This window comes from Mchenga conophoros, linkage group LG7 (assembly GCF_057382185.1).
Source record: "Mchenga conophoros isolate Kocher_MC1m ecotype Shallow Benthic linkage group LG7, M_conophoros_male_GT1.1, whole genome shotgun sequence".
NCBI classification, from domain to species: domain Eukaryota; kingdom Metazoa; phylum Chordata; class Actinopteri; order Cichliformes; family Cichlidae; genus Mchenga; species Mchenga conophoros.
Window position 1 is genome coordinate 18296080 of NC_140532.1, and position 17512 is coordinate 18313591.

Here is a 17512-nt window from a genome sequence, read left to right on the forward strand (position 1 = left end):
TTTACTCAACTAAATAGTTTGTAAAGTAAAACACTGCATACAATATAACTCAAAAGGCTACTTTAAAGAAAACAAACAATACTATACAAAATGAAAAATCCTCCATTTGGTTACACCCAGTGATGCAATCATTGACCTCATGACCCTATATAAACAGGAAGTAGTGGGCGGCCCTTCCCATACACCTGTCTCACATATAGGACCTGAATGCACAACATGGACACCATGGTAAGTATAACCAAAGCAACATAAAGAAACATCATTTACCAGACATGTGCCTGTAAACAGAAGAGAATTCAGATGATCTGATGGTTAGTAGTGTTTGCTTTAAAACACATGCATGGATGTAAAGGATGCAACTACTGCTACCACAAACAAAACCCGGGATATTGTGTGTTAAGAGAAGTTACACCAACAATGTCTAAATTAAAGCATTATGGCTGACTGTAAAATAACAGAACACAAAATAACAATATATGCAAGTGACAAATAGCAAATGAATTCTGTCCTAGCCACTTTGTCACAAAGATGCAGAGGGTCTATAAGAGGTGGGGATTGAAACACTTAAGATTGCAATGCTCGATTTTCAATCAGTCAAAATGAATCATTGCACAAAGCGGCTTGTCTGCATTTTTCCCACTCACTCAGATGATCTCAGTGCTTTGACCACTTTTTACACAGAACCACTCCACTGGAGAAGTTCATTTAAAAGGTGTGCACATAAACAAATACATTTTTACTCATCCTGTGTGATTAAGCCTCTCCTAAGCTTAGCAGAGATAGTCAAATAACACTGTGTACAAAAAACAATGATAACTAGAAAGTGCATTTTCTGAAGAAACTGCAGTGTGAATGCTTGAATCTGAATGTATGCATTGAAATGAAATAATTACTGAATTTAAGTTAAAAATTTTGAATGAGATAAAAAAAAAAAACCCGAATTTAACCTGAAAACAAAAGTGCTGAACTGCTAAAAGCTGAAGGTTACACAGAAGAAGAAGTTGGAAAAAAGCTGAAAATGTTTTAATTGTAAATTAGAAAAACCTAAGAAATGAGAAAAGAACATTTAGAGTCAGAAAACATCTGAAAGAATATTAAAAGGTCATATTCTTTGAATCACTGAATGACTAAAATGTGATCCCTCCACTTGGACCCACACAGTTTAAAAAGTTTACATCTCTGAGCTTTGAAAGACAATTTGTTGGAAAAAGAACAACGATGGCGACGTTTTGAGGATAAAATGATGGCTTTAACACTGTGGACACAGCAGCAGTTGAAAGAGAAGTGTTTAAGATTAATTTTGGCAGAGTGGCAGAGAGAGCTCGTTAAGCAGGCAGGTGTGAGCCTGGTTGCTATAGTGACCGCACCCAATGGCTCCATACACACGGACACAGACATGCACCTCACTTTTGCTGCTTAAAATGAACAGAAAAGTCAGGCCGAAACAAATCGTTCCCAAATGAAAAGTAAAAGTCGTATTGACAAAATTCTTTCACTGTGAGCGACAGCAATGTCTAGTCTACCAAATTCTCAGTTTTCATGTCTGTGGAGTTTATTATATGGACGTGGTGACAGTGGAAAGACACCATGCTCTTCTGATTTTCAAACGAACCTTCTGAGCCATTTTAACATTAGAGTCTATGGAAGAGTTGGAGGGAGGAGGCTGTGCATTGGTGACATTTATGAAAGAACCATAACACCTAGTACAATAGTAAACACATTGGATGAAAGAGGACAGCCATGGCTACGTTTTGAGGGTAAAATCATACCTGTAGAGCAAACGCTGCGGACACAGCAGCAGTTTTAAAAAAGATTTTAAGATTATTTTTTTTGCTCCTCTCACTCTAGCAGTTGAGCTGCCTCACTCTAGCCCCAACATTCCGTCCCATACACACCCATTATAAACTCTGAAACGGGTGAAAAAACATCATGAAACTTAAACTGGAACTGAAGAAAAAGTATAATAGATATTGAAAAGATAAATACATGTTGAATAGTTGAATGTCTTGTCTTCGTTTTAAAGTTTGAATGGTGGCTCTATGTGAACGTATGTTGAAGTAGTAAGAGTTTAAAAATGAGTAAGTTGAATGAGAATTTGAAGGGTCTCCCCATTGAAATACATGGGAAATTTTTGTTGAATAAAGTTGAATAAAATTAAAAATATAAATGTTAAAAATGAGAAAAATACAAGCAATCATGTCCAAAAGAATAGGAATCTAATGGTGTTTGAATGGTTTTTCTAAGTTGAACGGTTTTGAAGGAGTAGGCTTTCAAAAAACGTACGGAATAGATAATAAAATATTATAACTAGAAAGTGCATTTTCTGAAGAAACTGCAGTGTGAATGCTTGAATCTGAATGTATGCATTGAAATGAAATAATTACTGAATTTAAGTTAAAAATTTTGAATGAGATAAAAAAAAACAAACCCGAATTTAACCTGAAAACAAAAGTGCTGAACTGCTAAAAGCTGAAGGTTACACAGAAGAAGAAGTTGGAAAAAAGCTGAAAATGTTTTAATTGTAAATTAGAAAAACCTAAGAAATGAGAAAAGAACATTCAGAGTCAGAAAACATCTGAATGAATATTAAAAGGTCATATTCTTTGAATCACTGAATGACTAAAATGTGATCCCTCCACTTGGACCCACACAGTTTAAAAAGTTTACATCTCTGAGCTTTGAAAGACAAGATGTTGGAAAAAGAACAACGATGGCGACGTTTTGAGGGTAAAATGATGGCTTTAACACTGTGGACACAGCAGCAGTTGAAAGAGAAGTGTTTAAGATGAACTTTGGCAGAGTGGCAGAGAGAGCTCGTTAAGCAGGCAGGTGTGAGCCTGGTTGCTATAGTGACCGCACCCAATGGCTCCATACACACGCACACAGACATGCGCCTCACTTTTGCTGCTTAAAATGAACAGAAAAGTCAGGCCGAAACAAATCGCTCCCAAATGAAAAGTATAGGTCGTATTGACGAAATTCTTTCACCGTGAGCGACAGCAATGTCTAGTCTACCTAATTCTCAGTTTTCATGCCTGTGGAGCTTATTATATGGACGTGGTGACAGTGTAAAAACACCATGCTCTTCTGATTTTCAAACCAACCTTCTGAGCCGTTTTAACATTAGAGTCTATGGAAGAGTTGGAGGGAGGAGGCTGTGCATTGGTGACATTTATGAAAGAACCATAACACCTAGTACAATAGTAAACACATTGGATGAAAGAGGAAAGCGATGGCTACGTTTTGAGGGTAAAATCATACCTGTAGAGCAAACGCTGCGGACACAGCAGCAGTTTTAAAAAAGATTTTAAGATTAATTTTTTTGCTCCTCTCACTCTAGCAGTTGAGCTGCCTCACTCTAGCCCCAACATTCCGTCCCATACACACTCATTATAAACTCTGAAACGGGTGAAAAAACATCATGAAACTTAAACTGGAACTGAAGAAAAAGTATAATAGATATTGAAAAGATAAATACAAGTTGAATAGTTGAATGTCTTGTCTTCGTTTTAAAGTTTGAATGGTGGCTCTATGTCAATGTATGTGGAAGTAGTAAGAGTTTAAAAATGAGTAAGTTGAATGAGGATTTGAAGGGTCTCCCCATTGAAATACATTATAAATTTTTGTTGAATAAAGTTGAATAAAATTAAAAATATAAGTGTTAAAAATATGAAAAATAGAAGCAGTGTTGTCCAAAAGAATAGCAATCTAACGGTGTTTGAATGGTTTTTCTAAGTTGAACGGTTTTGAAGGAGTGAGATGCCAAAAAACGTACGGAATATATAATAATAATAATAATAAAGATTAGAATAACAATACTGTGAATGCTTTTCAAGCATTCACACTAATAATAAAGATTACAACAACAATACTGTGAATGCTTTTCAAGCATTCACACTAATAACAGTGGGATAACAGCTGCAATGGGAGTGATGTCAATAAAGGACTGTGTATGCAGAGGCTCCACAGAGGTCTAATTGAGCAAAATGAGCAGCACCTGTTAGGGCATAACTTGGCTGTCTAAGCGTTTTAGGTATTTTCTTACAATGCGACCGTATTGCACTGGATTTACATTTCTTATTTGCAACATCGAACCTCTTCACACCAACGGTGAATAAGAATTGTTCTCGTAAATTTGAATGAAACATGTTTCCGTGCTTTCAGGACAGGGACATGATCGCACAGACGAGCATCGTGTCGATGATTGACTCATTCTCATGCTACTCACTCTACCTCGAACACCTTGATACAGTTTATCATTGTGCTGTGCATTTCATTACAGGGGATAAATTTCACACTCATCACTGTGCAACCTATGAAAAAAGCAGGCTGGCAACAAGAACAGAACCCACACTCTGTCATTTTTATTTATAAAGATCTCCTCCAAAAGCTACCTCGGTATATCAGCACTCCTCAAATTTTAAAGCAACTGCCATCTAGAAAATAATTTAAGACTGTCATGGTCCCTGTGCCTCCCCGGCCAGCCCAGTGTGACCACAAGTGTTTGTTGTTTTTCTCTCACTCTGTCTCTCCTACCTGTCTGCCTGGGCGGAGCTCTGATTGGGCTCCTGCCCTTGGCCCACGCACCTGCAGCTGATCTCGAGCGGATTGCAGTTCTCTGGCTCTTAAGGCTGGGGCTCTGAGCTGTTCGTCGCTGGAATATTGAGTAACTCTCGTTAGTATTGCCTGGCTTCCTTGCGATTCTACTGTTCCCGTGTTTGCCTTCGACTTACCCTCGTCTGTGTAAACAGGTTTACCTGGATCAGCCCTTTTGTGACCCCTGGACCCCGTGAGTAGGAGAGTGAGCTGAGCTGCTTGTGTGGAGACTGTTTGGACGAGGAGCAGAGCGAGTGCGAAGAAGTGTGTCTCCCCAGCCAAGTGATCCCCGGGACCCTGGTGTTTCCCCCCCCTTCACGTGTATATAGTGCACCAGTGTGATTAATAAAGTGTCGTTGAACTGTGCTACCTCAGTCTGCGCCTGAGTCCGTTCCACTCCCGTGACAAAGACTGTTTAAAAATATATTACAGAGAATTGTACAACTTGAATGATCCATCTCAATGGCTGACATTTAACTTCAAATATCTGCTCTGCCATCAACTCTTGGGCTCTGTGTGGCTTTGTCTGGCTATACATATTATTTGCATTTATCTTTGTTTATTCTTGTTTATGTATTGAATATATATTTGCCATTTTGCTATATCTCTCTATTTTCTAGTCTCAAATAAAGGTTAGAGTTACACTTTTTCACTGCAACTCAAGATTGCATGATTTTTATTACCTATGCAATTACAAAATTAAATTAAATCTTTAAAATACAGCATGTCTCAATGGGGGGTGGATCATGCTGGATATGTACTGATCCACTGATATGGAGGGGTAATGTGTTAGTGTTAAATATCAACTTTGTACTTGTAGGAATGCTCCTAATGAGACAGCGGATTGTGTTCTGGGGGATCTCCTCCAAAATGTAGACCAGGGCATCACTGAGCTCCTGGACAGCCTGAGGTGCAACTTCACAATGTCCCAGATGTGAACAATTGGATTTAGGTCAGGCAAGCATGGGAACCAGTAATGCAGGGGTGGGGAACTCCAGGCCTCGAGTGCCGGTGTCCTGCAGGTTTTAGATGTGTCCTTGATCCAACACAGCTGATTCAAATGGCTAAATGACCTCCTTAATATGTCTTGAAGTTCTCCAGAGGCCTGGTAAATAACTAATCATTTGATTCAGGTGTGTTGTACCAGGGTGAGATCTAAAACCTGCAGGACACCTGCCCTCAAGGCCTGGAGTTGCCCACTGCTGCAGTAATGGGTATGAGTTCCTGCCTTCTGTATATACTCTCGTGAGCAGCGTTGGGTCCAAGGATTACATCACAATATCTAATGGCAGTCAGGTGCTTTTGCCTAGACTGTTAAGGTCTTGGCTATGCCTCCCCAGATCATCTTAGACCCACAACCCAACTGGTCATGCTAAATGATGTTACAGGCAGCATAACATGGCTCCATGGTATGTCACACGTGCTCAGGGTGATCCTGCTTTCACCTGTGATAAGCACAGGGCACCAGTGGTGGACTTGCCAATTGTGGTATTCTATGGACCCGCTACAGCCCTGTCCAGCTCTCCTAGAGTAATAGCTTGTCTCCTGAAATCTCCTGTATCCTCCTGAGACTGTGCTGGATGACACAGCAAACCTTCTGACAATGGCACGTACTGATATGCCATCCTGGAGGATACTCTGGACTACCTGTGCAAATCTGTAGGCTCCAGGCATCACTTCATGCAGCCAGTAGCGACACTGACCCTAGCCAACTCCAAAAACAGTTGAAAAAAAACAGTCAGAAAAGATGAGGAGGGAAAAATGTCAGTGGCCTCCACCTGTAAACCATTCCCGTTTAGGGGGGGTATCTCATTATTGCACCTCTAGTGCACCTTTTGTTCATCTCATTATTACAAAAGCAGCTGAAACTGATTAACACCTCCTGGCCAGATCAGTATTATATAATTCATCATAACCAGTGCAACAGGGTTATTAGGTGGGTTTTTTTTTTTTCAAAACTGAAATGCAGCAGTGGACGTTTAATAGCTCAGAAGTATCACTGTGGGATTAGGACATCCAAGTCTTACTCTGTCATATGGTCAGTAATACAAAGACCACTTTAGCCTTGGGCATCTGTTATTCCAAGCAGGAAAGGCTTCTTAGCGTTTGGAAGACATTTTCTCATGAGATCAATAGCATATACTGACATAATTTAAGAAGATAAATTTTTCCATAAGGAATGAAAAACAATCATTCCACTGAGCATCATTTACACACAAATGTTTGTGTGTATGGGGTAGAGTATGATGACTTGAGAGCTATTTTTGAGTTAGGTTGACTTAAAGCTGTTGTTATTTTTTATGACCGCAGTCAGCTGGCTATCTTGGAAGATGACGTCCAAGCTTTTATTTGTCAGCCATTTATCTAAATAGAAAGCACTGATTCATCCATTCAGCTCTCTGGAACTCTAGCTACTCTGTCTTAGTTGGATGTGTAAACAATTATTCCCTAACATGTTACCATGACAACTTCATTAACCAATGCCGTGGCTTTGTTTTTGGCGGCTTTATGCTTCATGATAATTAATAGAAGAAACTTTGCTAGTGCAGCTTCAAGATCATAATTTATTAGATTGTCCTTTGTTTTTCCTTCTCACTCTCATGATTCCAATTTTGGATCCATATTAGCTGTTGCTAAGGCAACAGCTATTCCTGGGTTCTAAACTGCATGCCAAACCTTCAGACAGAAGATGCAAAATACTGCCAGGGTAAACAAAATAATCTAGATAATGTGATGCAATCAAATGCAATTCAGTCAAACTGAACAAACTCAGCCATGTTACATCCATCAGGGCTTTATTTCTACTGACAATACAGGTCAATTGAAAACAATTTATGAGAGACAAGTTCTATAGTTCTTGACATTACCAATTTATTATTAATTCTGTGTATTCAGTGTCTATAAGTGAGCAAAAGGATACAAAACCGCTGAATATGTTCTGTGCCAGATGCTGTAGCGAAGAGCACTTCAAATTGAATTTCAATAGATTTGCATTGGCATTCACTCAGCTTGCGTGTCCTTGGGTAGCGCACCACCCACACCCCGCAAAATAAGAGCTCAACACCTGCCTACAACTGTCGCATTCACATTTACTTGGTGTTCTTCCTTTCACAGTTCCATCAATACTTGCTGCCTTAAGCTATTCAGAGGCTTCCCGGATAAATAAAGCAAGAAGACAATCACAAACCACCTATGAAGGTGCATGCGTCCTTCACTATATGGATGGAGGCCAAACCTTTACTAGCTCTGAAAGAAAAAGGAAAACAAAGGGAGGTGATGAAGGCAGGAAGAAAATGGAAAGCAAAAGAGAAGGTGCAGATAAAAGGGCAGGTTAGTAGAAGAACTGGATTAGAAACAAAGGTACAAGAAGCTATAATGCAGAGCCGATGAGATGAGACAGATAGGGACAAAGAGCGAACGACTGAGATTGAGAAGTGAGAGAGATAAAGAAGATGGTTGGAAGAAAAGAGCAGGTAAACCTGTAGAATAAACATACAGAGTGAGAAAGTTAAAAAAAAGTTGTGAAATGGTGTAGTGTGTCTTAGAGAGTGAACAATTGAGACTTTAGATGGCAGAGAAACAGAACTGGAGAGAAGGCACCAAAAGGTATTAACTGAAGAGGCAGTGGAAGAAAAATTCAGTGTGTTCACTATTGCAGCAGTAACCTTGAGCACGGATCTGGTGACAGCTTCCCACTTTCTGATTGGCCGTCCATAGTGCAGCTTTGATTTAGAGCCTATTAAGTATAACCATCCATCCTGCCCCTGGTGACAGCAGTTACGTATGTTAAAACAATATGTTAGGGGGTGAGATGATGAGGGGCATAGTGTGACTGCGTGGGGGAGAGAAACCATCTCCATCTCCATTAATGCACTCCATTTTCCTGATTGGCTTGTCACATGGACATACGTGATGCACTAGGCAAAGAAGGTTGGCCAGGAGTCAGCTGCAGCCTTTATCACTGAACGGAGTGCTCGGGGTCAATCTGTTGCCACACAGCGACTGATGGCTCGAAAGTGGCTGTGCTTTCTTTCTTTTTTTCATCTTTGTATATTCATGCATAACAACTGAATCAATCATAGTCATATCTGAGGAGAAGGAATAGCTTTGCATTGTCTAGACAAGAAATATATCTCCCATGCTTAGAGAAGGATGTGTCTTTTACTTCCTGCTGCCACACAATGAGATAATGTGCAAGTCACTTATTTAGGAAAATATGAACAATAAAAATATACAAAATGTTTTTTGAGTAATATTTGTGCCAGCAAAAAGCAGCAAAATCACCCTGATTGAAGGGTATGTATATATACTGTTACAATATTTATTATGTATATTATGCATCACCAAAATTCAAAATAATGACTTAAGGATGTAAGTAATGGCTGTAAGGAGAAGCTGCAGACATGTGTAAGCATTTGGTTTCAGAGAGCTTCTTCTTTACTGTTCGATCGACAATATATGATGGCTTAAAGAGAAGATGTGTTTTATACAGTCACCACAGACACAGCACTCTGGGTCTGCTGCTCAAACCTTTTGTTTGTGAGAGGCAGCCAATCAAGAAAAAAGATAGCTTAAAAGGAGCTAAAAGAAGAAGAAGCTTGTTTCAGACGATTAATAAACTAAGGGGCTGCACCAAAGCTCACTATAAGGTAAATGTGGATTATTTTGAACTGTGAATCATGCAAAGCTACTCTAGTAGAGTCTAATGTCATGATGTGAAGGTGTGTGTGAAGGGGGTGTGACTAAAGTGCACGTGGTTGATGAGAAATGCTGGGATGAGTGATTGACTTTTCAAAATGCAACTACTATCTCAGTAAAAGATGATGCCTGTGTACCCAAACTTTATATATGTTTATATAAATATAAATGCATTCCAATGCAACTTTCATTTGGATAATGATACCACAAACCTGCTTACTAAGTGCTGTTGTGTTGACATTTAAATATTCCCTCTACTGCTAAGTGATAGCACACAAACAGTTTGTAAATAGGAAATAGCAACTTATCCCTGCTCGCTTGCATAGCATGTAGTTTTTAATAGGGACTACCGTCACTATCTTTGCTTCAAACTGCAGTATAATCAAGATGTAGGAATAGGGAGATAACAATGCTATTTCCTTTGGACATCCAACAAAGGAACCCCATTTCTGTCCCACTCAACTAGGGACTCTTTTCCTCTCCCACTCTTTCTCTTTCTTTTTTGTGTTTTTCATCTGTTCATTCCTTCCTCTAACCAGCTCACTTACTCACGCAGATGGTTTCCAATAAACAGCAGAGGAGCCAGGCTTGCCAAGATGTTGTCTGATATTTCTCAGTAGCCAGTTCCTTTCAAATGTACTACAGTGAAAAGAAAAACCGCTATAGACAACAAGCTGTCCCTGCTGGCCAATCTGTGTTCCACTCAGCAGATTACCTCCACTGTTGGCCTCGGTTCCTCGTGGATGGATGAATGCGTTGGAGAATGTTATAAAAGGCCCGTTTTAGTGTGGGGGGAGTCTCTGTGCATTGTGATGCTGCAAGTTGTATTGGAAGGTGAGCCTGGGAAAAACTAATCAAGAAACGAATTTACTCAAAATAAAGTACTTTTTTGAAACACTGAAGTGAGGTGCTTATAAATCTGTCTGGTTTTTAACTTTTCCAATCTTTAGGGACAATTACTTGCTTTCATTTACACCCGTAGGGAAATCAGAGTGCGAAAGAACAACAGTCAAATGCGTTTCTTGGAAATGGAACAAAGATGATTCGTTTCTGAGCCGGTACCTAAAGATGAACTACAGATCAGCAGAAAATTGTTTTCAGCACATTTTCAACTTGCCAATTTGGACAATCACTCCTAAACAAGCCGGCCTGAAAACACCCAAAACAAATATGCAAAACGTCACTGTCAATTTGGGTAGGAGCGGGAGCCAATTAAGAAGACTGAGTGGAGAGAATACCATTAGGAGGCAACAAGAGTATAAATCATTCTGAGAGTGCAGTCGTCTAAATATCAGACACACTGTAATCAATCACTGTAAATACTTAGAAGCCTACCTGTTTGGGAAGAGCCTCGCTGCAAGTAGAGTTGCCAGAAGGTGTGTGTGTTAGACCATGTGTTTTTGTTCTCTTGTCAGTTTTTGCACACAATCTACATCATTCAACAGCAACTTAGAATTTCCACCTGGGAATAAAGATTCATCCAATTTTGCAACGATCCTCGAACCTGCAAACATCTAACAGGCTTGAAGTGCACGTAGGTGTGTGTCAATAAAGTTATTTTAAACACACACGTTACTCACTTCAATTTGGAATGACTCAAGTGAATGTCATGGACAAAACTGCCTTGTTTATGTGCGGCAAGCCTGAATGGGGCTTTGGTCTCCATCAGGGCTGTCATTAATCTGGGAAGTGTTTTCAACCATGCGTAAATCAATCGAGCATCATCATCATCCATCACACGTCACTCTGTGACTATTTGTAGCCTGTAGGCCAGAGGTCTAAACAATCACTAACAAAGGAGCATTAACAGCTATCAGAGCTCTCTGGAAGGCTGATTGGAAGATCATGCTTAGTCTTGAAACATGTGTTGCTGCGTACTGAGTTTTGCTTTTTTCCTGGGTTTTGCATTTCAATGCAGAGCTTTGGTTGTATCGAGAGCTACATGAGGATCTTTGTAGAATAGTTTTGATTTTATCTGGAATAGGGAACTCTAAAGTTATTCTAAGATGTGGCAGTTTATTGACTTGCTTTTAAAATATGCATACAGTACCTAGTAATTACTTAGTGGGATGCATGAAAATAGCTTGGGGTGGTTACTCAGCTTTAAAAGAGTTCCCTCTACTCTAACAGCCCCAATTTTAAATATTTTGACTCTTCACTGAAATCAAAGTAACCGTAACGCACTGATAAAAAGTAGAGCTGAGTGTGATCCCATCTGGAAAAGAACCACAGAGGAGTGATCTCCCATGTGACATTTAAAGGGTAGTGGGTGAGTTTGTTGAGATACTGTTATTTACACAGGAGGGAACTATCCCAGTGATGGTGGTACCATCTGTTGTGGGTGACATTTCGGCAGGGTCACAGAGGTAAACACACATGACCAGTCAGGATGTGTATATGTTTCCCTGAGTGTGCATGTGTGCCATTCATCAAAGTGCGTGGGGGTCAGGGCCCTAGCAGGTGGGGAGCCCAAAGGCTCAGGGCTCATCCCAGCAGTGATTGGGTTTTGGAGCGGGCTGTGCTCTTCAGTCAGTGCCAATTAGCCTGCTGCCACCTTGTGACATTTAAAAGACAGCTGCAGCAATGGGATTGGTCTGCGCACAAACACAAGGTGTACTTCGACTATGCGCACACATACACACACATTCATGGCTTATGGGTGATAACACATTCTGTGTGCAAGTGGTCCAGTCCTTTTTAATCAATTATTAAAATTCTTGCTTTTGTTCTCTGCCCAACAGTCTCATTATCCTGTGGTTGCTTTATCATTTTTAAAAAATATGCATTAGGACATGTTATGTGCAATTTTGTTTTCCTTGCTGATTTTAATATTCTTAACAAAAAAATATAAAATTAGCACAAGCTAACTGGTTGTGACAAACTGACTGCTACCATCTTTGAAAGGGTGAATCTGACTGAGAAACGGAGGACAATCAATCACAGGCTAGCCATGCACTAAATCATACCCTGCTTTATCATCTTTATTGTTTTGAAACAATGAAGAGTATCATTTACAAAACAAACATCATATTGTACTACATCAGATTTCAAATTATTGATGGAGACCATAAACTCATCGGGGAAATGTTTACTGCGCTCATAAATCAGTTTTGAAGTGGGTTCCTTTTCTCATAGACTTCGATACAATTGGACTTCTTTTTGCAACCATTGTTGTGGGGTGGCAATTAGAGAGAGTGCGCGATTAAGGTGCTTCCACAGTGACTTCACTTTGTCATTTACAGTGGGGGGAAATACTTATTCGATTCTCAGCTGAATTTGTAAGACTGCTCGCTCGCAAATAAACGAGATGTGTTGAATTTCTTTTGTGGTTTCATTTTAATGGAGAGAGACAGAATATCAACTTGAAATCCGGAAAAAAAGCGCATCATGTAAAAGTTACCAATTGATTTGCATGTCATTGAGTGGAATAATTAGGTGATTAATAAACAAAACGTGACATAGTAATTAAACCTTTGTTGTCAAGTACAGCGGTTTCTTGTAGTTGATCACCAGGTTTGTACACAGTGGTTCTCGTCTAAAATTGTATGGTATGTGGCCCAAACCGTTATCACCTCAATGTGGTGAAGTCATCCTGTACCATTAACAGAAAAACAGCCCAAAAGCATAATGTTTCCACCTCCTTGCTTGACTGTGAGGATGATGTTCCTTGGCTCCAAATGAGCATTTCTCTTCCTCCAAACACGGCGGGTCGAGTTGACGCCAAAGGGCTTGATTGTGGTCTCATCTGCCCACAGGACTTTCTCCAAAGTCTTCTCTGTACTTGTGGAGTATAAGGAGTATGAGGACCGTGTGGGTTCTGAAAGATTTCATTCCATTACAATATAGGGTTGTTATTAACGGTGCTCTTGGTGACTGATGTCTCAACTGGCTTCAGATCATTACCCAGCTCCTCCCGAGTAGTTTTGGGCACATCCACCACCTTTCTCGTGATCATCCTCACTCCATGAGGCAAGTTCTTACACTCCAGACTGAGTGCGATTGTTGTTGACTTTATGTTTCGTTCATTTCCAAGTAATTGCAAATGAATGGGAGAAACTGGTTCTGTGGATGGGTGTTCTCTATATGTATAATGAGTTGAGATCCGGATTATCTGTAACTGATTGATTACTTGTAGACAGTCTGTGGGAGTTGGGGATAAAATACTTTTTGACAGTCAATGAAATTTATAACCTTTATGTAATGTGTTTTTTCTGGATTTTTTTTTGTCTCTTTGCATTAAAATAAATTACCATGAAATTTAGAAACTGTTAATTTTCCTCTCGGTATGTCCATCTTTTATATACAGTTGTTATATTTCCCCGTTTACAATTGTAATTTGTTCAAGTACGTAATTGATGTTCATGTGTTGACATGCTTGTTTTCATATATGCTGTATCCTGTGTGCATTTAAGGACCAATTCACCCAAATATCACATATAATGTATTCAAATGTTATCTTCCAGACTATTGTTTCTTTGTTTTTTTCTCTAGCTGTAAAGTTGTACTTAGTGTCCAAAATATCACAAGAACAAACAAACAGATAGCTAGGGGAACAACTCCACACCTATTGCCTGTGAACCTAAATCCTGGCTTATATATCTATATTATTACTATTATTACTGCTCTAATTCCACATCAGTAGTCAACATGTCCCACTCTTACAATGCATCATCCTTTTGCTCTACATCATCCTTCTAAGATAAACAATCATTATCACAGCAAATATGTAATAATGCACAGATTATAGGAGTCCCGAGCACTCCAGATTAAGTTTACTTCAATGCACAGCTGTTTTAGGAATTTGCCTCTATTTTAAATATCCGTTACATTTGATCTAAATAACAAATTCAGGCTCAAAAAACAGACAAGCCAGACACTCAGAAGCATTGAGGCAAACACGTCACTAGTTTTGCTGATTTGTTTATAATGAAACACAGACTACTGCTATTCCGATACTTCTGTACTTTCCGCGTCGTAAGCATTCCCAGTTAAATTCCATTCTCCAGCACCGTGCTGCAGTAGAGACGGAAATCTTAGAGGCTGATATCTTCATGGTTAGATACCTTTCATGTAGGGTGTTTTACTTTTAAATTGGATCAAATGACCCCATAACGCTTATATAGTTACCTCACTTCTTGTTGTACTATTTAACACTGGAAGTGCTTTTGTCTAAATGCGGTTCATTAAATCATGATTAATTCAATAATGAGGCTGTGCCTGCATGTAAAGCGAGTAAAGTGAGTTAATAAAATGCCACAATCTGCGATATTGTATGCACACAAAGCCCCGTTGCATACTCCACTTCTTCATTTAACACAATATTGTTCCGTTTTTAACATTTCCCATATGATTGCAACCAAAAAAATCAAACAGCTCTTATTTTTGCACAATTCTGACAGTGAATTTCTAAAGTAGGGCATTTCAAAAAGCAGACAACAATGGGAGATGTCTCTCTGCCTGCAGTCCTCTACAATGCTGAGATGAATAATGGCATTATCTCAACACGTTGAACTATACTGATTGTTCAATTTAGAGACAATCACACAGTCTGTCACTTCTCCACTGCTCGCCGCTCTGTCTAATTCTGTCCTAAACACATGCACGCATGTAGCAAAATAGGCCTTCAGTCTGACTGCTCTGTGAGAATAGGATGGAGAGAAAACTGGGCTCTTTTTCTGTTGGGGAACTCAGCGCTCAAACACACAGACAAACACACACACATACATGCAACTTCACACACACCCACACAGACTTACACAAAGGCAGGGCTAGTATCCCCCTGAGTTTTCCCTACTGCTGTTTCTATGAAAAATTTACACAGAAGTGATCTCATCGGCTATTTTGAGCGTATCTCTGACCTAGGAATGTTTTAAAGAGCTAGTATCTGCTTCTGCTTTTAGTGATCTTTGGCGTTATGTTTGACATAACCCAAAAATATGCATATGTGTACATATACATAAAGTCTTGTATGCTGTGTACCCATGCTTTTCTTTCTTTTATGTTTTTTTAATCTCCCTACTTTGTTCAATACAATAATTGCCTTAAAGTTTGAATTATAATCCCACCTACAAGTGTTGCTGCATTGAAGCTCATTAAGAATTGAAAGCAGGTGGTTTCATTCATCTTTCTTTACATCTCATTGCAGCCACAAAATGGTGCATGAACACTAACATTCTTTTGTTGAACTGAGCATCACTCACACACACACACACACACACACACACACACACACACACACACACACACACACACACACACACAATCATGTACTGTGTACAGAGACAGATGAAGAAAAAATCAATTGCTTTTGAGAGAACTCCATCATCAAATTGACTCAATTTCAGGTTTCTCTGTGCAGTCTTTGATGCAAAAACTAACCACAATCACAGCCATCCAATTTCATAGCAAGAGTCAGCCTGCTCTCGAGATGAATGGAGATGAATACTTGGGGCCTGAAGTGTTGATGTTGGAGGCACAGGTCTGTCTGCTTGCACTCACTTTTACGCTGGTAATGACATGGGTGGCTACATCCTTATTTCTACAAGAATGAACTGCTGAAAATGTTCAAAGAGCTTGTGTGATAAACTTGCGATCACTAAAGAGCAAAAGGAATCAAGCTGCAAACTTTTAACATGTTTTTTGAGTCTTTCAATTCACACTACTACAATACTGCAGCTGTTTCAGCTTAAGTGACACTGTTATGCTGGTTATCTTGTTGGATATATTTTTAGGAAAATGGGATATTTCTTTTATTTCCTTCCTAAAAACAATCACTAATTACAAATATCTGTAACTACATCTGTTGTGTAGCAAGCTAGCAGCTGTACTGTTGAATTAAGGTAAAACACCGTAAGGTAACTGTTGTTGTGATTTAGCACTAAATAAATAAAATTCAATTGAATTGAAATGAATTAAAGACTTGCTGGGATATTTACACTACATGTGTATGCTTCCCACATTTATTTATGTATAGTAATGTATTGTGCATCCTATAAGAACTTAATGTTGTGCTTTTATAGGTGATACTTTGTTGTTACATTGAATACTCTGTATAAATGATGCACTGATCAGTTATTCGGATGGGACATCAATCTGATCCGAACTTGAAATGCCAGGCCGAGTGTCAGTGACAGCAGACACGATCGATCTAATTCAATTTTATTTTGGTCTGTGTTTACAACTCACTACATTACCTGTGGTGGACTGTTTGCTAGCAGGAGACCTAACATACCACGAAGAAAGCTAACAGGAAAGGGTCAGTAAATATCACAGTCAGTCAGCCAGGTTATGGTAGTCTTAAATGCTTGAACTGAAGCCAACCGAGCTTCGCTTTAGGATCATAAACACGTTTCTCTCTTATCTGTGAGGGTTCTTCAGTTCTAAAAGCTGATGGGGAATAGCAGGTATTTAACCTCCAGTGGGGGGTTGTCACTTGAGGTGGCCCTGAGAGCGGTTGACCCACCCTATTATCATGTGAGTCGTAAGGGTCACATGATCTGAGGGACTTCTTAGAACTGAAGAAGTCCCTCGGATGAGAGGTGAAACCCATTCCTGGACCTAAAAGAAAGCTCAGTTTCCATCAATTCAAAGTCTTAAGATGGTCAGCGCAGATATTTTATGCCTATAACACTAACACCTCTGTATGCTTGCAAGAGTTTTCCTGCTTTTATAATATTGTTACTTCACATACTTCTTGTGTGGACAACAGAGATGGGCAGTAACGTGTTACTGTAATCCGATTACTTTTTCGAGTAACGAGTAAAGTAAGGGATTACTATTGCAAAAACGGTAATTAGATTACTGTTACTTTCCCGTAAGCACGTTGCGTTACTGCGTTACTAAAACCGTGATTTTCTTGCGAGAGTGTCTCATGACAATGACGTAAGCGAGTGCGACGTTCGTGACAACAGCTGTGTGCAGATCAACAATGGATAATATATCGAGTGCGGGAGAGAGTATGAGCGTGCAGCGTTTAAAGCGTGGAAGAACTGACCTTACTTTGAGTTTGATTCCATAAAAAGTGACAAAAACATTAGTGTCCGCTGTTCACTGAGTGGGAAGAAAACCCCTTAACTTCCGAGCAAGCACCGAGTGCGCTACCACGTAATGTGAAATTCACAGAGAAACTCGTGGATTGTTCCACTGACCGCTGCGGCACACCTGCACCAGGGTAAACCTCCGCCTACGTCACTCCTGCTATACAGGTGAAAATAGAGCA

The 17512-nt window shown here is 39.6% G+C and overlaps 1 protein-coding gene across 1 annotated transcript in view; it reads right to left on the minus strand.

Moving 5' to 3' along the window:
* The window catches only part of nell2a (neural EGFL like 2a), a 90676-nt gene that overhangs the window by 40678 nt on the left and 32486 nt on the right, over positions 1-17512 (minus strand). The window lies entirely within an intron of this gene.